The sequence below is a fragment of the Rhineura floridana genome, chromosome 4 (assembly GCF_030035675.1).
Source record: "Rhineura floridana isolate rRhiFlo1 chromosome 4, rRhiFlo1.hap2, whole genome shotgun sequence".
NCBI lineage: Eukaryota > Metazoa > Chordata > Lepidosauria > Squamata > Rhineuridae > Rhineura > Rhineura floridana.
The window spans coordinates 40,422,311-40,445,508 of NC_084483.1; the positions used below are offsets into that span (position 1 = coordinate 40,422,311).

Below are 23,198 nucleotides of genomic sequence, written 5' to 3' on the forward strand. Positions count from 1 at the left end.
GATACCATTGACCATGATATCCTTATGAGCCTCTTAATGAGATGGGTCTTTGAGGCACTATTTTATGGTGGTTCCAATCCTATCTCCAGGGTTGTTTTCAGAAAATAGCATTCTGTGATTGTCTTTCGGCCCCCTGGCAGTTGTGCTGTGGGGTGCCGCAAGGTACCATCTCGTCCCCCATGCTGTTTAATATCTATATGAAGCTCTTGGGAGCGGTCATGAGGAGATTTGGGGTAGCTCTGTTTCTCTGCAACATCTGAATCGGGAGAGGCGGTGCAAGCCCTGGACCGCTGCCTGGACTCGGTAGTGGGCTTGATGAGGGTCAATAAACTGTGTCTGAATCCTAGCAAGATGGATACGCTGTGGGTTGGTGGTTTCTAAATTCAGATAGTTGGTCAGTTGCCTGCTTTGGATGGGGTCGTACTCCCTCTGAAAGAGCGGGTCTGTAGTCTGGGGCTGCTCCTGGATCCATCTTTGTCACTAGAGGCCCAGGTAATCTCCATGGCTGGGAGCACCTTTTACCAGCTTCAGCTGGTGAGACAACTGCAACTGTTTCTGGACCGGGATAGCCTGACCACTGTTGTCCATGCACGGGTAACCTCCAGGCTGGATTACTGTAATGTGCTCTTTGTGGGGCTGCCCTTGAGGTTGGTCTGGAAGCTGCAGGTGGTGCAAACTGCGGTGGCATGAGTGGTGCAAACTGCTCACTGGGGCAGGATATTGCCAACATGTCACCCCACTGCTAAAATTGCACTGGGTACCTATTAGCTACCGGGCTAAGTTCAAAGTTATAGTTTTGGTGTACAAAGCCTTATACAGCTTGGGACCAGGATACCTGAAAGATTGTCTTACCCCTTATATACCCAGTTGATCACTGTGCTTAAGAGACCTTATCCCAGTCTGTGTCTGTGTTGGAATTACTTTTTAAGATATTTTTAAAGCTTTTTTAAAAAGATGTTTTTAAAGATGTTTTGTTGTGATATATTGAAACACTGTTTTTATGATGTTTTAGAGTGTTTTAGTGCTTTTGTTTGCTGCCCCATTGCTCAAATTAATGAATGTGTGGTATTTAAAATTCTTTTGTTCAATAATTGATGCTGTTCCTTGGATGATTTACATTGCCATCATATGAGCATGAAATATTTTACCAGGATGGTCTCATTTAAGGGGTGAAGAGACTATTGCAGTATTCAAGTTCACTCAGGTGGTGTATGTGAAAAAGCCTGATTCTCCTATCCAACAATAAATAATGTATATTCACACACTGAAGTTCATTTTAAAAGGTAATTGATCTTCATACTTTGTGACAGCTTGTTTTTTAAAAAATAAACTATGGGTGTGTGCCATGTCTCTTGAAGCCACTATTTCCACTATTTTTTTTATGAGCCTGGATTTCACAGTCAGTATATTCAAGTTAAAAGGACAGTGTTGGAAATCCAAATCTAAGTAAAGCTATTGATATATATGTGTACAATGAGCATTAAAAACGTTACTTAAATTAACTCAAGGACCAACCCAAAGAGCAGGTTCCCAATCTGTAGATGAGTACACATAGGAAAAGCAGTAAGAGTTATCCAGGGTGTCAAGGGACAAAGAGAAACCCGAGGGAAAACAAAATCAATTGTAGGCACTGCAGTAAAGGGATGCAATCATACCTTTTTAAGTTTAGATACGCTATTGTAAGGATTTTGCAGAGGATATTGTCATTTTGCACCACTGTAGATATTAACCTGGGCCAAGCTAGACAGAACATTGCAGACAAATCTCTTTAATGCAAATACATGTACTGTTTATGCAAATTATACATGTTGTGGAATCACCTTATTAATTACAAAAAGAGGTTCCTTATTTGTGAGGGAGATGCACCCTGTGCATGCTCATGCCATTTATTTCTGAGGCTTATTGTTCTTAATCATGTATCTACATTTCATATTTTCCTTCTCAGTCAGCCAATTGGCAAGAGTCTTTATACTTTTAAAAAATAAGCACACCAGAGGATCTGGAGACTTATCTTAAAAATCCTTCTCTCTGTCACTAGCTGTTAGGTAGAGACCTTATCCCAGTCTGTGTCTGTGTTGGAATTGCTTTTTAAGATGTTTTAAAGCTTTTTAAAAAGCTATTGGAAAAAAGATGTTTTTTTAAAATATATTTTGAAGTCTGTTATTTTAGAGTGTTTTTAGTGTTTTTGTTTGCTGCCCTGGACTCCTATTGGGAGGAGGGGTGGGATATAAATTTAATAAATAAATAAAAATAAAAATAGTGTTAGGTATAATCTGGTTTTCTTTCAATCAAAGGGTAGCCAACTAGCCATGACTTACAGCAGACATGAAACAATATTTAAGTAGCAATTTAGAGGTTAGCAAATATATTTTTCCATAAGCTTTCATGGACTATCAAGAATGATGCATTAGGTAAGTGGACTTTAGCTTTTGAAAGCTTATACCATAATAAATTTGTTGTTCTTCAAGGTGCTAGTACCGTTCTTTTTGTTGTTTTGCTAAAATTGCACTATGATCTTCTTTACAGAGTTGTTGTGATGATAAAATGATTATAAAACACTTTGGCAAACTTAAAATATTATTACAAAAAGTATGATGGTGCAGAGGATAGTTCAGAAGAGAACTCAGTGTGCAGAGCCTTTATGTAGTACAAGATCATGGATTGCGCTCTGCCTGCACATCCCACCCAGGCAAGCTTGTCCTAGCAGACAGCCACACATTGGATTTGCTAAGGACCTACATGTAATGTCCAGTGTCTGTAAGCCTGAATATCTTGGTTATGTCTCAGTTTCTTTTTTCTTTTATTTTAGTTTAAGCTTTTTTCATGATTCCAAACCTAGATCACCTCTTCAATTCAATATTGGGAGCATGAGGTTGGAGAGAAACTTTTTGTTTATTCCTTATTTTTCAGAATTATGTTTATATCCATTCCATCTTTCCTCCAAGATGCTCAAGGAGCTCATTTTTTGGACTGTTATCCAGTCCATCACTGCTTCTCAGACAGCAGTTGAGCACCTGCTCACCCTTTCCTGTTTCAGATGGAATGGAGAGAGAGAGAGAGCTGAGTGTCATTTGCATATTGATGGCCCAACACTCCAAATGACAGTAGTCTTATATGAATGTTAGCATGGGGGAGAGAAGATGGAACCCTGCGGGACCCAACAGCACAAGTTCCATGGAGCCAAGCAGAAATCCCCCAATACTACTCTCTGGTAGCATCCCTGCAGGTAGGAACAGGCTCCCTGCAGCACAGTGACCCCAGCTCTTAACCCACAGAACCACCACAGAGGACCCTATGATCAATGGTACTGAATGCTGCTGAGAAATCCAAGATAATTAATAGAATAGCATTCCTCATTTCTTCCTCTCAATAACGGCCATCAGTAAAGGTGACCAAGGCTGTTTAAGTGTCATATTTGAGCCTGAAGCCAGACTGAAATGGGTCTAGATAAATATTTCCAGCTAAACTTGTTCATATCTTTTAAAGAGGTAGGAGCTCTGTCCTAAATATAAACTGGCAACCCTAGCTGATGGGTATGTAGTTGTAGAATTCAAGTGTCACAGCATTTGGCTATAAGTGGGGTTTCACGGTATATTCAAAACAAAATCCTGTTTCACAATTCCCACCATCGTCAGACCCAAGGGCTCTGGCAATGGCAGACCTTTGCAGTCATGCCGGGGAAGACCTGGCATGGCTTCAAAGCCCCTCCCCTTTTGGGCGTGGCATGGCCACGCATGCCTATCATGTAGAGGGTGGAGCAGTGTGGCTATTTAAGCCCTGCTCCACCTCCCTTCGGCCTCTTTCTGGCCTGATGCGAAGCCCACCCACCCTGCCTTAGGGCAGTACAAGTTTAAGTGGTCACTTTGGGGCTGGGTAGGAATTTTTAGCTCATCAGCCTTTGTTTGCTGACAAGTTTTTTGCCTACCCTGTACTGTTCTTTTAATTCGGCTGATTGGCTCTTGCTTATTTGGCTATTCCGGCTTAATGTGATTCGGCTCATTTGTTGCCTGGCCTGGTAGTTTAATATTGTAAATAGGTTCATCTGGTCATGTTTGGTGGATAGGTGTGGGAATTTCACGGGATAGGGTTTGGGGACCACCCTTAGGTACCCTTTAAGGTGACTGGTGGGTTCTGAGGCCTGCCTTCCAGGTTGTATGGCTGGTTGGCAGGATAAGGCTCACTTTTGGGGCTAACCTGTAACACCCACTCAGAGTTGTGCGGCCCTGGGGTGTGTGTGGAGCAGGAAGGCCTCCCTAACCACCCTGTGGGGATGGGACCCGAAGAAGGGGATTGGGCTTGGACCACCCCCTTTCCCATGGCAGGGTGCCCTCGCCCGATTGGGTAAGAGTTAGGTCCCGCATTTGTCTCTGCAGATCATTTATTATGCAATCAAGCAGTTAATTGGCTTTATTTCAATAAACGTGGCCCTTGATTTACCCACGCTTCATCTTGTCTTGCCTCTTCATTTCCCGGCTATGCACTGCAAATGGAATTTTATTAGCTCTGTGTGCTTATATTTATTGTGAAGGGAAACATGGCAAATACTGTATGAGCTACAAGCAGGAATCAAAAGATGGGAGTGCCTCTGAGCTTCACTGGTATTTGACAGACTTCTGGACCTTTAGCTACTCTTAACTGATAAAAGCTTCATTGCTGCATATTTAAGCACTGTCTGGATTTCCAGACTAGTATGGCTAGACTATTCTTTTGTTCCAGGAAGCAGGACCTTCTTATCCTATACTCTGTCACCTTCAATGACTTCTTATCCATCTCACAGTCCAATTCGATTTCTGTCCTCATCCTAGGTTCTCTGCACTTGCTCATCTGTTCCATTTTGACCTTTAGTCCATCTCCCTCCTTGACAATTTGCTCACCTTCTTCATTCTTATATTTCGCTCTGTGCTCTTCATATATGTCTTTCCAGTTTCCAGTAGCTTATATCTATCACACCATCTATCTCTAATGCTCACTCTGTTGCTCTGATTTTACTCCCCTCCCTGAGTTTCTAGCAGCTAGCTATGCAATCCCATTTAGCCATTCTGTTTGGACATATACTAATTTAAGTCTTGTTGACCACAGTGGAACTTAGTGGTTCAGATCCAGATCCTACTGATTATCTGGGTTGTAGATTTGCAGACACAATGTGAGTCATCTTTCCTGACGTATCCTGGCTTTTAACATTCTTATGCTCTTTCCCTTATGACTGCCTGTAAATGTTCTTCATTTGATAATTCTTAAATGTTTATCCATTCCTCTTCCCTTCTTTTTCCTCCTGTCATTTTCTTTTTTTAGTTTGTTACAATGCCTTTTATGTTCTACTCTTTAAATGTTTCCCTGCTTCCTGCTTTTTCATATATTCTAGTCTGTTCTTGGATTTCAGTTGTTGCTGCAGCCAATTACTAAGGTGCTATGTAATGAACAGGATTTCAAATTCTGTTTTTTACAGATAATTTGCCTCTTTTATTGATGTAGTGCTAAGATTCAATAGGAATTGCATAAGAATATATAACGGTAAAGTTGGAACTGCCGTTTTCATGTATTAAAAATCCTACTGTTTCTCCGAAGAAACACTGGAATTAAATATACTTCAGGGTCTTCCTTCCCCATCCATTCTAACTAGATCTGTAGGATGAAAAGGATTACAAAATCAAGGCAACCAAAGGAATACACCTAACCCATATTTAAACACTTATTGTGGTACAATTTCACTGTAGCACAAATATTAATTAAAGGGACCGTGATTGAAACTCACTCAGTTGGCTCACAAAAGCTGTAATAAACTGAGATGCCATGAGCTTCTCACAAAAGAGCTTTGCCATATGCAAATAAGTATGCTAATGAGCATGAAATCCTCAGGTTGGTGAGGTCTGCAGCAGGCTTAAGGAAGCTGGCTTGGTTTGGAGCTTGGCTGTTAAGGGAGATGAGCTTTGGGAAGGCCCTTGGCAGTGGAAGAACCTGAAATATCCGTGTGGCCCTTTTTGCCATCTTTTGTTTTTGACAGCACAGCTCAGGTTTGTTAGGATTTAAATGTTAAAGAACTAAGACTTAGAATTGTTAGACAGTGGTGATGCTTGAATGTTTACTTTTATTCATATTAATGGAGTCTGCTGACTTTGCATTCAGTCTTACAACTGAAATATAAAATGTAGAATATAAATTAAAGGAACATACACCTATGAGACCCGATTAGCTTCTGATAAAATTTCTTTTTCTGCAAGAGTAACTATATGGGTATCAGCATAATTACTACTCATTTATAAAAAAAGACTGCAAGATTCAACACAAGACAAGAGTTTCACTTGCTTTCAAATAGTGGTGCAGAAGCAGAGAACCTGATCAAATATAGTGTCTCCAACTAGTATAGTGCTATACTAGGAGGAGGTATCAGGGTGGCACAAGAGAGCATAGAAGCCTGGATTTAAGTCCCTGAACCTTTGACAAGTCACCAACTCTGTCTGGGCTAGAGATGTACCAAGGTATTGATTTCCATTCTGACCTGTGTTCATCTCATGCAGTGCTGTTTCCATTCCACTGCAGTTCAGCTTCCAAAAAGACCTCTGTTTTTCTTGCTGCTTACTGTGGCAGAATTTTATCTAATTGCATAATTAATTACATTATTATTCCACACCAATTTATTTCAATGCAAAGGAAAAATAGAACAAATGGGAGAAAGGTAATTAATTATGTATTGCTTGTGGGCTGAAAACAATAGTGAATACCAATTGTATTTGATGTGTTGATTTCCATTCCAGATATGAGACACATGTCACATGAGTGAACATTGACAATTTCTACTCCCATTTTCTGTTGGAATTCTCCAACATTCCTAGTCTCAGCCTAACCTGATTTGAATGGTCTTGAAGAAGGTTGAATGGGATAATCTTATACATGCCACCCAGAGGATGCCCCTTAGACAATGGGAAAAATACACATGTGATAAGTATTAGTTGCAACAGCTTGAAATTCTTGCTTCTATCTAAACATTAAAAACATAGGAGCTGCGCCATGCATCAAAGCTTGCAACCATAGTTGTTGTACAACAGTAGTATGGAGCCAGCAGCCTTCCATATGGTGCTGGACTCTAACACCCATCAGCGATAGGCAGCATGGTCAATAGTCACGGATTATGGAAATTGTAATCCAGCACCATCTGGAGGGCCATAGATTCCTCAGCCCTTTTGAACAGACTGCTGCCAAATATAAATTGAAAGGATGACATCCTGGAGAAACATGGATTTTAAAAAGGCTTCAGCATAGTGGTGAATGGTTGCTTACATTTTCATGAAAGTACTGAAAGACGTGACTGCATTGGTGATGAAATCTGAGACTTAGTTACTTTCTTGCATACATTGTGTCTGGTCTAGTAATGTGTAAAACATGGTCTGCGAAAAGTTCCTTTTCAGCTATCAGTAAAGTCTCTTCATTAACAGTGATGATAAAACTTACTGTTTTAGAGTTCGGTTACTTCTTTGCTGTTCCCTAGATCTGCTTCTGTACAGCCACTTTGGTTTGCTAACATTGCAGCCTCGCTGTGCAACAAGTCAATAGCAGATATTTTAAAAAGAAGACAGATGTAGGTAGGCATGTGTGAAGCCTCCCTCAAAGTTTTAGAGATATTATCAATGGTTTTAACACACCGTAACATTTCTTCCTACAAAGTCAGTTTCTTTCCTCTTTGTCTGAAATTTCATAATAACTACAGCTGTAGTGTCACAGAAATGAATCTGTATATTCTTTAGTGGTGGCTGAATTGTTAAAACAAGCTAATTGTTGGTTAACAACCACCAAGTGGGCTGGGAAAGTTAGGCTGGGATATTTTATTTATTTAAGAATGTATACATTTATCTATATTCAGAGCAGTGTACATAAACAGAATGTAAAACATAATATTAATCACAACAGCATAAAAACATAAAAGCCAACAAGAATTAAAGACTGCAGTAATAAAATAGACTAACAGAACAATCCGAACAGTGGAGGAGGGTGGTGGTGGGAGGCAGGCAGATTGGGCCTGCTCTCTATGCCATCTTCAGGCTGGTGTAGCAGTTGATCCAGATCAGGTCTAATGTTGGCTGCTGCTGGCTGCGGGAGTAGCTCAGGCACCAGTGGATCCCGAGGCAGCTCAGCTCTATCCCATCATGCCTTATTTTGGGGCTTTCCGTGGGGTTCTCCTGTGGAGTTACTGTGGGCTGGCCTTCCCTCACACATTCAGCAGGCAGAAGAGGGAGGTCTGCACCTGTGGAGTGACAGCCAGGAAGCCAGCAGGAGATGCCTCCACTCAATCCAACCCCCTCCCCCAACTAGCATAAAGGGGGGTTGGATTGCTGCCTAATTTGGAAAGGCTTGACAGAAAAGAAACATTTTCATATAACATTGTTGGGGATTACTTTACTTGTAAGGGAATAGAATTCCAGAAACTGGTTCAATACTGCTCAAAGTGTGGGCTTGCCTCACAGCATGCTTTACCACAGGGCCATGTGGCACTAAGTTTCTATGGACCACCCATTACCCCAGCAACTCATTGTGTTGCCAGTACAAGATAAGGGAGAAAACAAGGCTCTGTGGAGCTTATGGCAATTTTCTACATGTGGGCACTGTGCTTGTGGTGGGCTAGATTGTGTCCAATGTGTGAAGTGGGTTGTCATACCTCACTCCCACTTTCTTTTCTTTCTCTCTCTCTCTGGACTGCCTGAGAATCCCATGTAAATTGCTCTTAGGTTTTCAAAGCAGAATTGGATATAAGTATCCCCACTTAACACCAATAGTTTCTAGTGACCCAGGCTTTACTCACTGGTACTCAGAAATATATATATGAATTCAAGCTATTGTCTCAAGACTCATAATATTACTGCATTAGCATGCTGTAGACTGTCATAATTAATATTGTTCTCACTAAAATATGTCAAATAAAAATTGAGGGTGTAAACCATACTTACCTTGCACAAAGGCCAGTGAATTCAATTACAAATGGACTGCCTTCAAGTCGATTCTAGGTTTTTCATGGTAAGTGATATTCAGAGGTGGTTTACTATTGTCTTCCTTTGAGGCTGAGAGGCAGTGACTGGCCCAAGGTCACCCAATGAGCTTCATGGCTGTGTGGGGATTCGAACCCTGGTCTCCCAGGTTGTAGTCCTACACTCTAACTAGTACACCACACTGACTCTCTTCAATTACAAATAGGTGTGTGTAAAATCACAAATGTATATATTTGGATATACTAGGATTAAAGATAAATATAAAATCTTGTTTGTAACAGAAGGAGCAATAATGTCCCTAGTTTTCTAGTTTTAAAATGTATTGTGAAATATTTAGCCTCACTAAAACAGTTTCTAGTAATTTATGAGTTAGGATATATATCAGCATTATTAGCTTGAAATATATTTAGGTCTACATAAATACAACACATTAGTTCTATTCATGAGATACTATATGATTACTATCTCGAAAGCAGTGATTTCTCTTTGTGAAAGCTAAATTTAATTTACTCCAATCGCATATCTAGTGTCTGCAATTTATAAATTTTGGATAAGCAGGTAGACCTTTTATTTTAATAACATAGCATTTATTGAGCAAACAGATTTTTGAAAAATGAGCAGGCTGGTTTAATAACAATCCCTTTCAGAGACAGTATCAGAGCTTGGAAAAGTTACTTTTTTGAACTACAACTCCCATCAGCCCCAGCCAGCATGGCCACTGGATTGGGTTTATGGGAGTTGTAGTTCAAAAAAGTAACTTTTCCAAGCTCTGAGTACAGTATATAGCTAATCTAAAGCATGGATGAAATGTTCTGTACAGTGTATAGAACAAGGTGTAAAAGATTATAGGGCTGTGAAAATAGCCAAATAAAAAGCAAATGAAGATCTGAAATTGGCTAGAAGCAATTAAATGCTTTTGGAGATAGCAAAATTTATGTTTGGACACTTGTGGGAAAGAATTACCCCTTGCTAATAATAATAATAATAATAATAATAATAATCCGATCTTCCTCCAAAGGAGACAGCAAACATATGAATACTAAAACAATTCGATTAAAACTTCTAAAAATAGTTACAAACAACCACCTAAAAACAATCACCACCTCTCAAAACTAATAATTTCAGGGCTTCCAAGGAAAGATCTTGCATGCATCAAATACCTGGGTAAAGAGGAATGTTTTTAAATTTCTCCTAAAAGTTAATAATGAGGGAAACTGACACACTGCACTAGGGAGGGCATTCCACAAATTGGGAACCAACCAGACAACCCCAGTGGCAGCACCACCAACAAGGCTGCCTCCACAGATTATAGGGCCCAAGATGGTTTATACTGAGACAGGTGCTCTTTTAGAGCAAAGGTTACTTGCTGCTGCCTCTTCTCTACTCTACACCTCACAAGTCTGCTACTAGCTGCTCCCTCCTCCTGCAGCTGCTCAGAAGATGCCACATGGCTGGCTCCCTTTTTATCTTTCCCAACCCAACCCAGAACGCTAGCAGTCTCAGTGAACTATGATTAGATGTTTCCCTATAACTGACTCAGCCAGCTGTTCCTCCACAACTCTTCAGTACAGCTTTTTCTTTCTCTCAAGCAGGCCAAGTAGCAATTCCAGTTTCTCAGGAACAAGGGAGGCTGATGTTACTTGCTGCTGTCTTTCATCTGCTCCCTTATGTTGGAAGTGGGGCAAGAGTAACTCCTGTATTGTTCTTTGGTTTATGTTCCAGAAGGGAGATAAAGTTAGGGTCCTCCAGATGGATAGGCTTGTTTACCTTTACCTGTGATGCTCTGTCTGACTTCCTTCCTGTTATTAGACTGTTACGTCTTTAGGGAAGCTTACCTGCCCCTCCTTCTGCCCTTTCCATTCCTTTCTTCTCTGACTGTCCAGGAGAGAGGAGACACCTTTCGTCTCTGCTCTCTCTCTCCTAGCCATGAGGTCAACTCCCATGCCTGGGTGTTGCACCTCCAACTTAGTTAGTTAGAACTAGGTATGCCTTTCTATCTACTGTGTATTTCTATAAATAAAGTAGCTTTTCTTATTGTTACTACGTCTCAAGTCTCAGTGATCCTGATGCAGGGTAAAAGCCTGCTTTCTTAGGTAAACGCACACACACGCTGGCACACTCGCATTTCAACACCGCTGTTCTCTGCTACTGTGCTGCTTTAAACAAATTTAGCAACACACACAGCAACACCTTATACCTCACAAGGCTGCTACCAGCTATCCCCTCCTCCTGCAGCTACCCAGCATTGTCCTTTAGCAAGTTTTGTTTTCATAACTTCCATGCATACCTTTAAAAAAACACCCAAAATGCCTGGTTATACTTGAGAGATACCATTCTGGAGAGGCTACTAGTGCTTTTTGGAAGAATATATCTGAAGCATTCACTTCCATCCCTATTTCATATTCTCTGATGTACAGAGGCTAGAAACCCCCTCCCAATAGTGTAGACCGATTTCCTGCATTAATGCAGTTCTGCATACGATTTGCACTACCTTAGAATGAACCAATTTAGAGATAAAATGTATTTGAACCTTGAGTGTATTGAGGTTCTTTACATAAAACCTGTAAAGTAAGAAGACACTTTGCTGTCTTGATGCAAGCTGAGAAGATTGGACTGCCTTCAAGTTGATTCTGACTTATGGCGACCCTATGAATAGCGTTTTCATGGTAAGCGGTATTCAGATGGGGTTTACTATTGTCTTCCTTTGAGGCTGAGAGGCAGTGACTGGCCCAAGGTCACCCAGTGAGCTTCATGGCTGTGTGGGGATTCGAACCCTGGTCTCCCAGGTCGTAGTCCAGCACCTTAACCACTACACCACACTGGCTCTCAAGAGAAGATTAGTCAAGAGCAAATTTATGATTTATGGAAGAAATAGAAATGACTGATTTTGTTCTAGAAAGATGCTGTGAGAACGTCAACCAGACAGGGAGTTGCGTAAGAGTGTTTGTGCTGCATCCACCCACGTGGAATTTTGCTTGTGGGTGAACATTAGATTTTATGTTCTCTGCTATGCTTGAATCCCTTAACCTCTTGTAATTAAATATAGCACAGTTTCTGGATTGGAGGATGTTGTCAACAGAATTCTTTAAACAAAATTGTATGATCTCTAACCTGACACAAGTTTGTCTTCTACTTTCCAGTGCCCACCATCATATTTCTAGATATTACAGAAAAAGGTGGATAATGTGTCTAATTACTGTTGCCCACTTCTAGACAGCATTCCTAGACTATAGTAGTTTACATATTCTTTACAATAAAGTACCAAAATAAATGATAGGCCTGCCCTTATTATTTGAACTCAATGTTTTTATGGTATGCTTCAATGCTAGTAGTTACATAATTGAACTTGGTTGCATAGGTGAAAAATACTTTTGCAAGCTGACACTGTCCTACTTGTTTCTATATATCTCTGCAGTGATCATGTTTATTTTTTAATTTCCCATTTTTATAGAATGCAGTCTGTCATAGAGTCACAGAATTGTAGAATTGGAAGGGGCCTATAAGGCCATCGAGTCCAGCCTCCTGCTCAATGCAGAAATCCAAATTAAAGCATACCTGACAGGTGCCTTTCCAGCTGCCTCTTGAATGCCTGCAGTGTTGGAGAGCCCATCATCTCCCTAGGTAATTGGTTCCATTGTTGTACTGCTCAACAGTCAGAAAGTTTTCCTGATGTTCAGTCGAAATTTGACATCCTGCAACTTGAGCCCATTATTCCGTGTCCTGCACTCTGGGATGATTGAGAAGAGATCCTGACCAGTGTCAATGAACTCTGTGGAATCATAATATAACAAACCAGAAACAAAGCATATTGTTGCATTTCCTTATTTTCCTGAGCGCTCAGAAGTTCCACAGATAGCAATGTCTGGATTGGTTTACTCGGAGATTTCACTGTGTCCTTGCAATATTTTCTTTATTTAGAAATATACAACCAGAGCCAGCTGGCGTTTCTACAACATAGCAGATCTGCTATCCCACATTAGGGGCCCAGGAGAAGCTTGAAACTGTCAAGATGCTTTCAGTTTTGGTTTTACTTCTATCTTTGGCTGTTCTAAACTACAAACTGCTCTCGCACACACATGTTACACATACATCCCTTATACAACCTCTTCCACACCAAACAAAGAGAGTTGCAACTATTCACTAACCATTATCCTCCATTAGTTGACAATTCTGGGCTGTTAACCAGCAATAGCCTACCTGGTAAAGGAATGGTCAGCCAGTAGCCACAATATTATAATGGCTTAGTTCTCACATAACACTAAGCCAGACTGTGCCTTATCACAAATATGCAAACATGCAGAGTCCCAGAGAAGAGATCCAAGAGATAGTAATTGCACCTTATGCCATAAACCATGAGTCTTGCATCTGGACAGACATGATTTATTTGCAACTCTGGACTACTCATCTATGTTACCTGAAGACAGTACTTTGCTAGGCCATAATTTAGATTATGCCCCAGTTGTATTGCAGCTGCTAGTTATCACAGTGTTTTGGCTGTTTACTGCTGTCTTGAAATGATCATGAATTTGTACTTACATTTGGGTGGATGTGACTGTCTTTATTATCTGTTTATGGTACTTCTAATCCACCCTTCACCAACTGGTCCCATGGCAGGAATACAATGATAAAACCACCACCATATCTACATAATAATTAAAACTTCACAAATATACAAGACCAGCCAGCAGCAGGTAACAGACAGCTTCACACTGAACGGCTCACGACAGTTCCCAAAAGCCTGGGTGGAAAATTTGCAGTATCTGTGCTAGACACACTTCCAAGCCAAGGTCATGGATTATGAGTGTATGGCTGAATGACTAGTGCTTTTAATCATTTTCTCTTAATTTCCATAAGCTGAATAGTAGGAGAAGGGCCACCACAAAATGTTTGCAGTAAACAAAATATGAAAGAAGAAATGTAATTCAAAGCTCAAAAGCACTTTTTCATAACCAATCTGAAAAATTCAAATTGTAAGTCCAATTCATGAAATGTGTTTGGGTTGGTGATACCTGTCCTGGAAGCTGTAAAAAAAAAGTAGAGAGCATTAGTTTCCCAAATTCTCATTTTACTTTGGCAATATGGGCATTCAATTCATGTCATGCATTTATTATAGCAGCCTTTCCCAACCAGTGTGCCTCCAGATGTTGTTGGACCACAATTCCCATCTTTCCTGATCATTGGCAATGCTGGCTGAGGCTGATGGGAGTCGTGGTCCAACAACATCTGGAGGCACACCGGTTGGGAAAGGCTGTATTATAGACATGCCACAATAATTGTAAAAAGGTCATTAGATTTGTCAATTCGCTTATGTCCATGTTGGTTTTGATTATTCTTTTATGTATGTCAGTGTGTACATTGGTGTCTATACTAGTATCACATTTCCTTGTGTGTCATGACTTTTTAGAGCCTGTGAGCCTGAGGACAGGGATCGTTGTAGTACTAATTTTTGTAAGCTGCTCTGAAAGCCTTTTTGACTAGTAGATGAGGTATAAATACTGTAAGTGAATAAAATAGGCGTATGTTGGACTGTTCCCCATATGTTGAACTGTTGAATTGCGTTATAATATATTCATTGGTAAGGCCAGCTTATTTATCATGCATAGTCTTGGTTCTTTTGGTAAGGCTACATGGGCAACTTGAAACAATGTTGAATTTTAGAGTTAAGGATAATTGAATAGAAAAGATTTTGATATGAGCAAATTTGTAGAAAGGATTAATAATCACATTATATTAAAGAGCAAATTGTAGAAGATAATTGCCATGGAGCAATTAAAAAAAGAATGCTGATGGAGCAGTTTGATGAAATGGGTCTGTGTCATTCTACCAATGACATTTGATAAAAAAAGAACTTGTAGCATAACAAATAGAAGCACTTTCTTTGGAAATGAATAAATGTTTATTTAGTTGTGTTCAAGATAGTTGGTTGATGATGTTCGTTGTTTATACTAGAATTCACTCACATTCCAGGACATCTGGTGTGTTAATTTTTTTAGTATGTGTATACATTCATGTGTATATGTATTTATATGCATGAATATAAATAATTTGTAGAGATCACAGAATCCCGTGGAAGTACAATTTTGTAAAACATTAGAAAAATGCTTGTTATGACAAACAGGTATTTGGACATAGCAAATATATCTTGCAAATATACCTGGGTTCAGGCATACTGTTTTTTGTACTTGTTGCAGAGACATTCACTGTAATTCCTTCCATAAAATTTGTCACTGGTGGATGAGCCACCCAGTGTAAAAGGGTGGATGGGATTTTGCACTTCCTGGCAGCCATTCACAAAGAGCAGAGTACAAAAATATACTCAAGACACCACTGAGATATAATCTGAACCTTCTATTTTCTTTTTGTCAAACAATTGGCACTCTTAGCTTAGTTCCCTCTCAGCCATGTCACAGATCATAGTCCATTGTCCATTAGACAATAGTTTCCATTAAGAACGAATTCTGCTTCAGTTGCTCCATATGGATTCAGGGCTGTTTTTGTTGTAGTTTTTTTTGGGTGTGTGTATAAACTAGACTGTGATGGAATTTGGGGATTAGCTTGTAGATATATAGATGAATGATTTAAAATGTTACAGGCAAGAGATGTGTCATGCATATGACCCTTATAAGTTTAAGGCATATATAACCACAGACTCTTTCCTAGATGAGTAGATATTGCTGGAAGTTAATGTTCTGCTAAAGAGAGGCTACATAGTTTAAACTTGTTGAGATTTAGATATCTGTCTTTCCTAAATAATCGATTATTCCACCCTGACTTCTGGGAGGCAGGATGGGATAGAAATATTAATCCAACAGATTTTCTGGGCCCTTAGATATACTCACAAAAGACACACATTTGCATAAAGTTTGCATACATTTTGTGTCATATGTAAATATGTCCCCTCTTTTGCAGGTCAGGGTGTACTGCCTGAAAATCACACACAAGTAATAAGATGTTTGACAGACAGAATGTCAACAGGTGAAATTTCCCCCATAATCGTACCTCCATGCTAGAACAGTCTTTCTCTATTTAATATCTGCCTGCTGCATAGCTGTAAAAGGCACAAGAGCCATGGTTTTGTCCAGTGCCAACTCTAAACAATGCAACTTGTGTTTCATGAGTTGTCAGTTATGTGACTGCAGGTTCTTAAGCTGGCAGTACAACATTCAGTGTCCAACCAGAGATTGTGTTTCAGATGGAGAAGGTCAAAAGCAGAGCTTGGAAGTAACTCGTTAGAAATAACGAGTTACTTGTAATTTATTTCTTTTTTGCATAATGATTGGGTAACTTCGTTACATTTTGCTTGTAAGAACGAGGGTGATTTCATTACTTTTCAACTACAACTGTAACGTTTGTTGCGTTACATTTGGACGTTACGGGGGGAGCAGGGGAAGTCTTCTGCTGCTGTGATTGGTGGAATGGTGGAGGAAAGACATGTGCCTCAAACTGGGCTTCTGTGCGGTAGCTCTTCCCTCGTGCTCTGTGTTAGGAGGCACGAGGGAGGAAGTGGAGAGCCAGACCGCGCCGAAGGGCAAGGATGTAGGAGGAGAAGGCGGCAGCAGCAGAATGGAGGTGAGTAGCTGTGGAAGTTAGTGACGGTATGTGTGTGTGTGTGTTCTTTCCAGCCCACTTGCCCTGCCCCTTGCTCTGCTGCCCCTCAGCCTACTCGCCTGCCTCCCCTGCTTGTCCTGCTACCCCCTCCGTGCACCTTCATCAGCACCACCACCATCTCCTCCTCCCCCTCTCAGCTGCCATCTTAGGTGCAAGCGCAGGACTAGCTCCACCTATTTCAATGAACATGGCTGCCCCCCCCAACGGCTGAGGTGAAGAGAGTCGCCAGGTGCGGTACTGTGTTGTTCTTGTTGCCTCAGCTGTTGCAATGTGTGTATGTTTATATATATATAGTGTGTATAAATGTGTGTGTGTGTGTACATTCAGACTGACCTCCCATCTGCCGCCATGCCACCCTTCCCCCACCTCCTAGTCAGGCAGAGAAGAACGTCATGGGGACGCTCCCTGCGCTCCCGGCCACCCCAGGAAAAGAGAGCACTACCTGCACATATCGTCTGTCTCACATGCACACGGAGGCGCCACCCTCAACCAGCCAGTTAAAGGAGTTCCATGTCCTCATTGTCAACTTTAAAGTTACGTAAATCTTCTGTTGTCATTATTTTAGTCTTCTTCACATTCAGCTGTAGTCCTGCTTTTGTTGTTTCCTCTTTAACTTTCATTATCATCATGGTCTGGGGGGGTAGGAGGCGACAAGGGAGGAGGTGGAGAGTGAGACAGGGTGGAGTGGAGAAAACAATTGTTTAAAAAAATGGAGTGGAGGGAAAAAGGAGCAAGAACATGGATAAAGGAGAAGGAGGCAGCAGCAGAATGGAGATAAAGAACTATGGAGGTGAAAGATGACAACATGTGTGTGCTTGCACTTGGCACACAAAGTGGCCTCCACCACCCTCTCTGGCTACTGTGCTGCATTTGCAGTACTTTAAATTTTGCATCTCAGGGGAAAATATTTGCTTGGGTGAGTGTCCCTTAGTTGGTGGCAAGGCAGGGTCTGAGAGGTGGTTACGCTTGCTGGCTGAGTGGGAGGGGCGGTTGCACTTGGTTTGACATGCAAAGATCTGAGTAGTGGCCTCTGCCTCCCTCCCCACCTCCCTTACCAGCGGAGAGACCACCATTGCTATCATGGATAAAAAGAATTATTCTACTGCCTCTGTATGTGTGTGTTTATTTTTAATGTTGTTTTAGGCTATTTAGATGTGCAGCAGCCAAGGCCAGCACCTTGTAGGTATTTTTTTTAAAAAGTACCTGAAATGTAACTATAGTGATTACTTTGGAGGAAAAGTACAGTAATCAGTTACTTTCAGAGCAATTGTAATTGTAACGGTAATTACTACTTTTTGGGCCATGTAACTGTAATTTATTACTTTTTAAAAGTAATCTTCCAAGCTCTGGTCAAAAGTGATTTAAGATTCTAATTCTGTTTAGAGGCTTGTGCTTGGGTAAATTCAAGATTTTTCTAAGAATTTCAGAGTGCTGTTGTGACTTGATGGCAAACATGGATTTCTTACTGAGTGAAATTCTTACTGAGTGAACTGCTGAATCATAGAATAGGAAGGAAACTCAAAGGTCATCTAGCTTCTAGCCCAACCCCTTGCCAACGTAGGAAACCCACTACTGCAACATCCTTAATTAAAAACCTCTAAGGCAGGAGAGAATACCCCTTTCGAGGCAGTTTGTTCCACTGTCAAGTAGCTTGTATTATCAGGATCTAATGTTTAAAGTAGGGCCCCACTCATATGGCGGGTTACATTCCAGACCTCCACCAAAAAGCAGAACTCTGTCAATAAAATGGTGCCTGATGCCCGAAAAATGTCGTAAAAGCGAAACAAGCACCGTATGAGTGGGGCCTTACTCTAATTGAAAGCCACTGTATTAGCGGAATGCCAAAAAGCAGAACGCCGAAAAGCGGGGCCCTACTGTATTCTGAATCCTTTCTTCTTGTAATTTGAACCCATTGTTGAGGGTCCTACACAATGGAGCAACAGAAAACAAATTTACTCCATCTGTGTGACAGCCCTTTGAGTATTTTAAGATTGCTTTAATATTGCTTCTAAATTGTCTCTTCTCCAGGCTAAACATACCCTACTTTAAACTTTCATCATAGGATTTGGTCTCCAGGCCCCTCACCATCTTTGCCATCCACTTCTGGACATATTCCAGTTTGTTGTTATCTATACAGGAAAGGAATAATGTTGGTGTATGCATTCTGTGCTGCTTCTCATAGCTAGTGTGCACCTATGTGACACACAAGGATTTTGAAAAATTCTTGTGTAGGCAGGACCAGAGTTTTCAAGCTTATTTGCATGCTTAGATAGACAAAAACTACACAACAGGCTTCAGACTGACTGTATTAATAATTACCAGTGATTTACAGCTTACTAATAATGATAACAATGCTAATTAAGATGATAACATTGTGTGTGTGAAATACATATTAGTGTTTGTATATAAAATAAGAGATGTACAATTTAGCACAACACATCTTCCTGTATCTGGTGGGTGAAGGTTTGTGGAATATTTAATATTAATTGTGTTTTGTATGCTTGAACTGTGTATATGAACACTCTGGATAGCTTGACTACATGCCACAAGTAACAACATTGAGATTTTAAGAAAAGAATCGGGGTTAGAGACAGTTTTGAACATCCAAAAATGGACAAATGAAAGAAAAGGCTGAGGAAAATAACTAGAGCTTTAGTGTTAGAATCCCAAAGTGGCTTGTAGTTCAGGTTTACAATGTGAATAATGGAGGTCTACACCCAGAACTCTGCCTCAGTTGCGTTAGTTCCTTCTACTGAAATGGGAGCAAGATGAAATAAAGCATACTGTTCCTTTTCCCAAATGCACATTATAACAGTTAACATCAATGTAATATGCCATTTGAATGAAGCATGCCAGGAAATGGGTGTGGTGTTCCCAAATTAGGGATTTCAGCTCTGTATCAATTATTCACAGGGCCCTGTGCGGCAAACAAATGGAAGCACATCGCATTTCCTGAGTGCATGTTTCACATACTGGCTCAACTAAGCAATGCAAAGGCGCCCCTTCGACAGCCTAGACAAAGGAAATTTCTGTATTTTATCAATTTTTTGTGATTTAATCTCATAATTAGAGAGTTTAACCTAAGTACTCATTATGTAATACCTAGCGTTTCTCGAAATCAGGTGGACTTGCGAAATCTCTTTAATAATGGTGTCTAAAAGAATACCTATATATACATAAAAAAGTAAGCCCCTAATCTGTCATGCTGCAGCCTGTCTGGTGCTGTGAATTTCAGTGTGATGACCTGGGCTCCTGTGGAGGAGAATGGGATTGCAAGTGGCTAGGGTGATCCATGGAGTGACAGGCTGTGGCAGCTCCACGAGGCTTCCCATTCCTCCAGGCTAGGGGAGGAAGGAAGGTGGGCAGGAGGACTTGATGTCACTACTACGAGGCCTCCAGGCCGTGTGGGGGCAGTAGAGGGCAGCTGGGCTGGAGAGTGAGTGAGTGGGCAGCAGCGGCTTGGGCAAGCAATGGAACCAGTTCCTCGGAGGCTTTGGCATCTCTACCATGAGGCCTCCCTTTCCTCCCGGCTGTGCGGTAGGGGGCAGGTGGGCAGGAGAGCGAGTAAATGAGCAAACAATCAGGCTGGAGAGCAAGTGAGTGGGCAGCAGTAACAACCTGGGCGAGCTACTACAAGGACTCCTTTTCCTCCAGGCCGTGTGGTGGTGGTGGGTGCTTATCTGAGATGCTCATGCATCCTGTCTGCACCGCCGCCACCACCAGGGAAGTTTCCCTGGCTCCTTGCAGCAGTGGAGGAGAAAGGAAGTGACAGGGACTGACTCAGGCAAGCCGTGGAGGAATGACAGTCTGGTCTAAGGAGTGGGGAGGAGTCTTAGCCTTCCAAAGGGGGGAAGGGTCTTAGCCAGGTCTAAAGGGGGAGTGAAAGGGAGGAGGTTTAGCTGGTGCTAAAGGAGGAGGGAAAGGGAGCTCAGCCAGGTCTAAAAGGGGAAGGAAAATGAGGGGGGTCTCAGCCAGGTCTAAAGGGGGGCAAAGGGAAGGTGGCTTAACCAGGTCTACCTCCCCCACTACCACATTAGATGAGCTGTGGGGAACCTTTTGGTTCCCATGTGAGCTAACTTTGACAAGTGAGTGGAGCAACTCTCCTGCCAATCATGTGCATCACAATTATGTCATGTAATTGAGTTTTGGGTTGCCTGGCTTACCTGTCAAAGTTGGCCCACGGGAGACCCAAGAAGGTTGCCCATCCCTGGTTTAATGAGTAAGCCTGGGGATGGATTGGCAAGGTCTATGGGTAGAGGGATTGTAGAGGGGTTTGAAGGTGCAGGGTTGGTGAGCAATGCAAACAAAGGCAGAGTACAGAAAACACTATACACTGTTCACTGTATAGGTCATGTATTTTCAAGCACACTCCAACCACAGTGGCTGATTTCACTGGGCCACTGTAACGTGTTCCAAGACAATGGTCAATGGTAACATTTTAATTTCTACCAGGACTGGAGAATTGATTCTTGGGTACAACATAAAGAAATCATACAACTGAAATGGCTACAGTAGCATCCTACGTAAGGTAAGTGCATAACTCGCTTGGCTTGCCTCTTACTGACTATAAGGGTAAAAATGCCAGTGCAGCAGGTCCTAGCTCTTGCAAAGAACTCTTGATCATTCTGGCAGCCCTAAGGCTCTTCTTGTTCCAAATAAGCCTTTTGCACAGCATTTCTGCATCTTTTGGCAACTTCCTCCCTGATCTGGAGAGCAGTACTAGTGACTAACTGCAGGAGCAGAACAAGAAGGAAGGCTGTCTCCCAGTACTGGAGCAAGAGGACAAAAGTGTTGAGAGACTCTTAAACCACAAACCCCAGAATCTATGTCTGGGACCTCTTGTAGTGAGCTTCTATGTACTTTGACTCTGGCCTCCTGACCACTTGTCAACCACAGAAAGAAACGGGTATGCAACATCATCCCTGCTACTGACAAGTTAGTATGAAGCTTCTGGATTAGCCACGCCTCGTATAAATAAGTAGAAGTCTATTCTCACTTTGCCTGGTAAGCATCTTTTTCTTGCTACTCCAGTTCAAGCCATTAGCCTTAGAGACCCATAGCTGAAATATTTGGGTATAGCTGCTCACATTGCTGGCCTGGCACTGGCAAATAGTCTTTGCACCTAGGGCTGGGAGCCTTCAGTCCAACAGCAGAGTATAGGACTGCATCATACATTGAAACTACTGACATTCTTCACTATTATTGATGCCAACTGAATACATGAAGGAAATACATTTAAGAAGTAGCACAAATACATATATACAACACCTATATATGCATTAGGAACTTCAGAGATAGACACAGTGTGGGTTACCCTTACCTGTTCTCTTGAAAAGTCCCTTGGTCTAAATCAGTTTTCCTTAAAATTTTAGTTCCAGTGGGAATCCCAAAGCAAACATGGAATTAATGTACTCATAAAGTGCATTATGATGAAGATATTGTAGCACAGTAGTGCGTGTAATATGACAAATCTTGCATTTTTTCTCATATTCGGAGAGTTGTTGAGTAAGCAATTTGGAGCTGGTAATGTCAATCACATATTCTGTAGCAGTATTATTATTTTAATTATTCGCCCTTCACCCTAAGGTTCTAGGATGGGTTGCAACAATTTAAAATACAATAACAGTTTAAAACAAATTACAATCGCAAAAGTAGGGTGGGTGCTAAAAATAGGTGTCAAAGCCCTGGGTAAAGCGGTGCAGTTTCAGCATTTGCCAATAACTGTACAGTGAAAGTGCCAGACATACCTCTGTGTGGAAGGAGTTCCACAACTTAGAGGCTGCCACAGAGAATGCCTTTTCCTGGGCCAGTCCCTGTCTCCAGGCTTCTAAATAGCACTAATTCCAGACCTAGAAATCTGTATTAAGTCTGGTGGTGCTGTGGACTTTCTTCTGTAAGTCTTTTATTAAACCAAGAATTTGAGAGGAACTGGAATGTAGACCAACATCCTGATTTGGAGATGCTTTTTTATTTCTATTCAATACCCTAACCCTAGAGACATTAATAAATGGAAGCAAATCCTACTGAGTTAATGGAGGCATGTCAGTCATGCTGAAAATAGATACTAGAATCTGAGCCCTGGGGATATGGAAGAACCTCTTCACTCATAGCTTGGCTTTGTTGTTGTTATGTGCCATCAAGTTGATTACAACTTATGCCGACCCTATGAATCAGTGACCTCCAAGAGTATCTGTCATGAACCACCCTGTTCAGATTTTGTAAATTCAGGTCTGTGGCTTCCTTTATGGAATGAATCCATCTCTTGTTTGGCCTTCCTCTTTTTCTACTCCCTTCTGTTTTTCCCAGCATTATTGTCTTTTCTAGTGAATCATGTCTTTTCATGATGTGTCCAAAGTATGATAACCTCAGTTTCACCATTTTAGCTTCTAGTGATAGTTCTGGTTTAATTTGTTCTACACCCAATTATTTGTCTTTTTCACGGTCAATGGTATGCACAAAGCTCTCCTCCAACACTACGTTTCAAATGAGTTGATTTTTCTCTTACCCCTTTTTTCACTGTCCAACTTTCACATCCATACATAGAGATTGGGAATACCATGGTCTGAATGATCCTGACTTTAGTGTTCAGTGATACATCTTTACATTTGAGGACCT

At 41.2% G+C, this 23,198-nt stretch overlaps 1 protein-coding gene across 1 annotated transcript in view; it reads left to right on the top strand.

Annotated features, from left to right (window-relative positions):
- Positions 1-23,198, top strand: part of MYT1L (myelin transcription factor 1 like) — a 585,413-nt gene that overhangs the window by 52,829 nt on the left and 509,386 nt on the right. Inside the window, exon 2 of the mRNA XM_061622863.1 lies at positions 21,036-21,111. The gene's annotated coding sequence lies outside the window, so the exon portion shown is untranslated. The remainder of the gene's footprint in view (positions 1-21,035; positions 21,112-23,198) is intronic.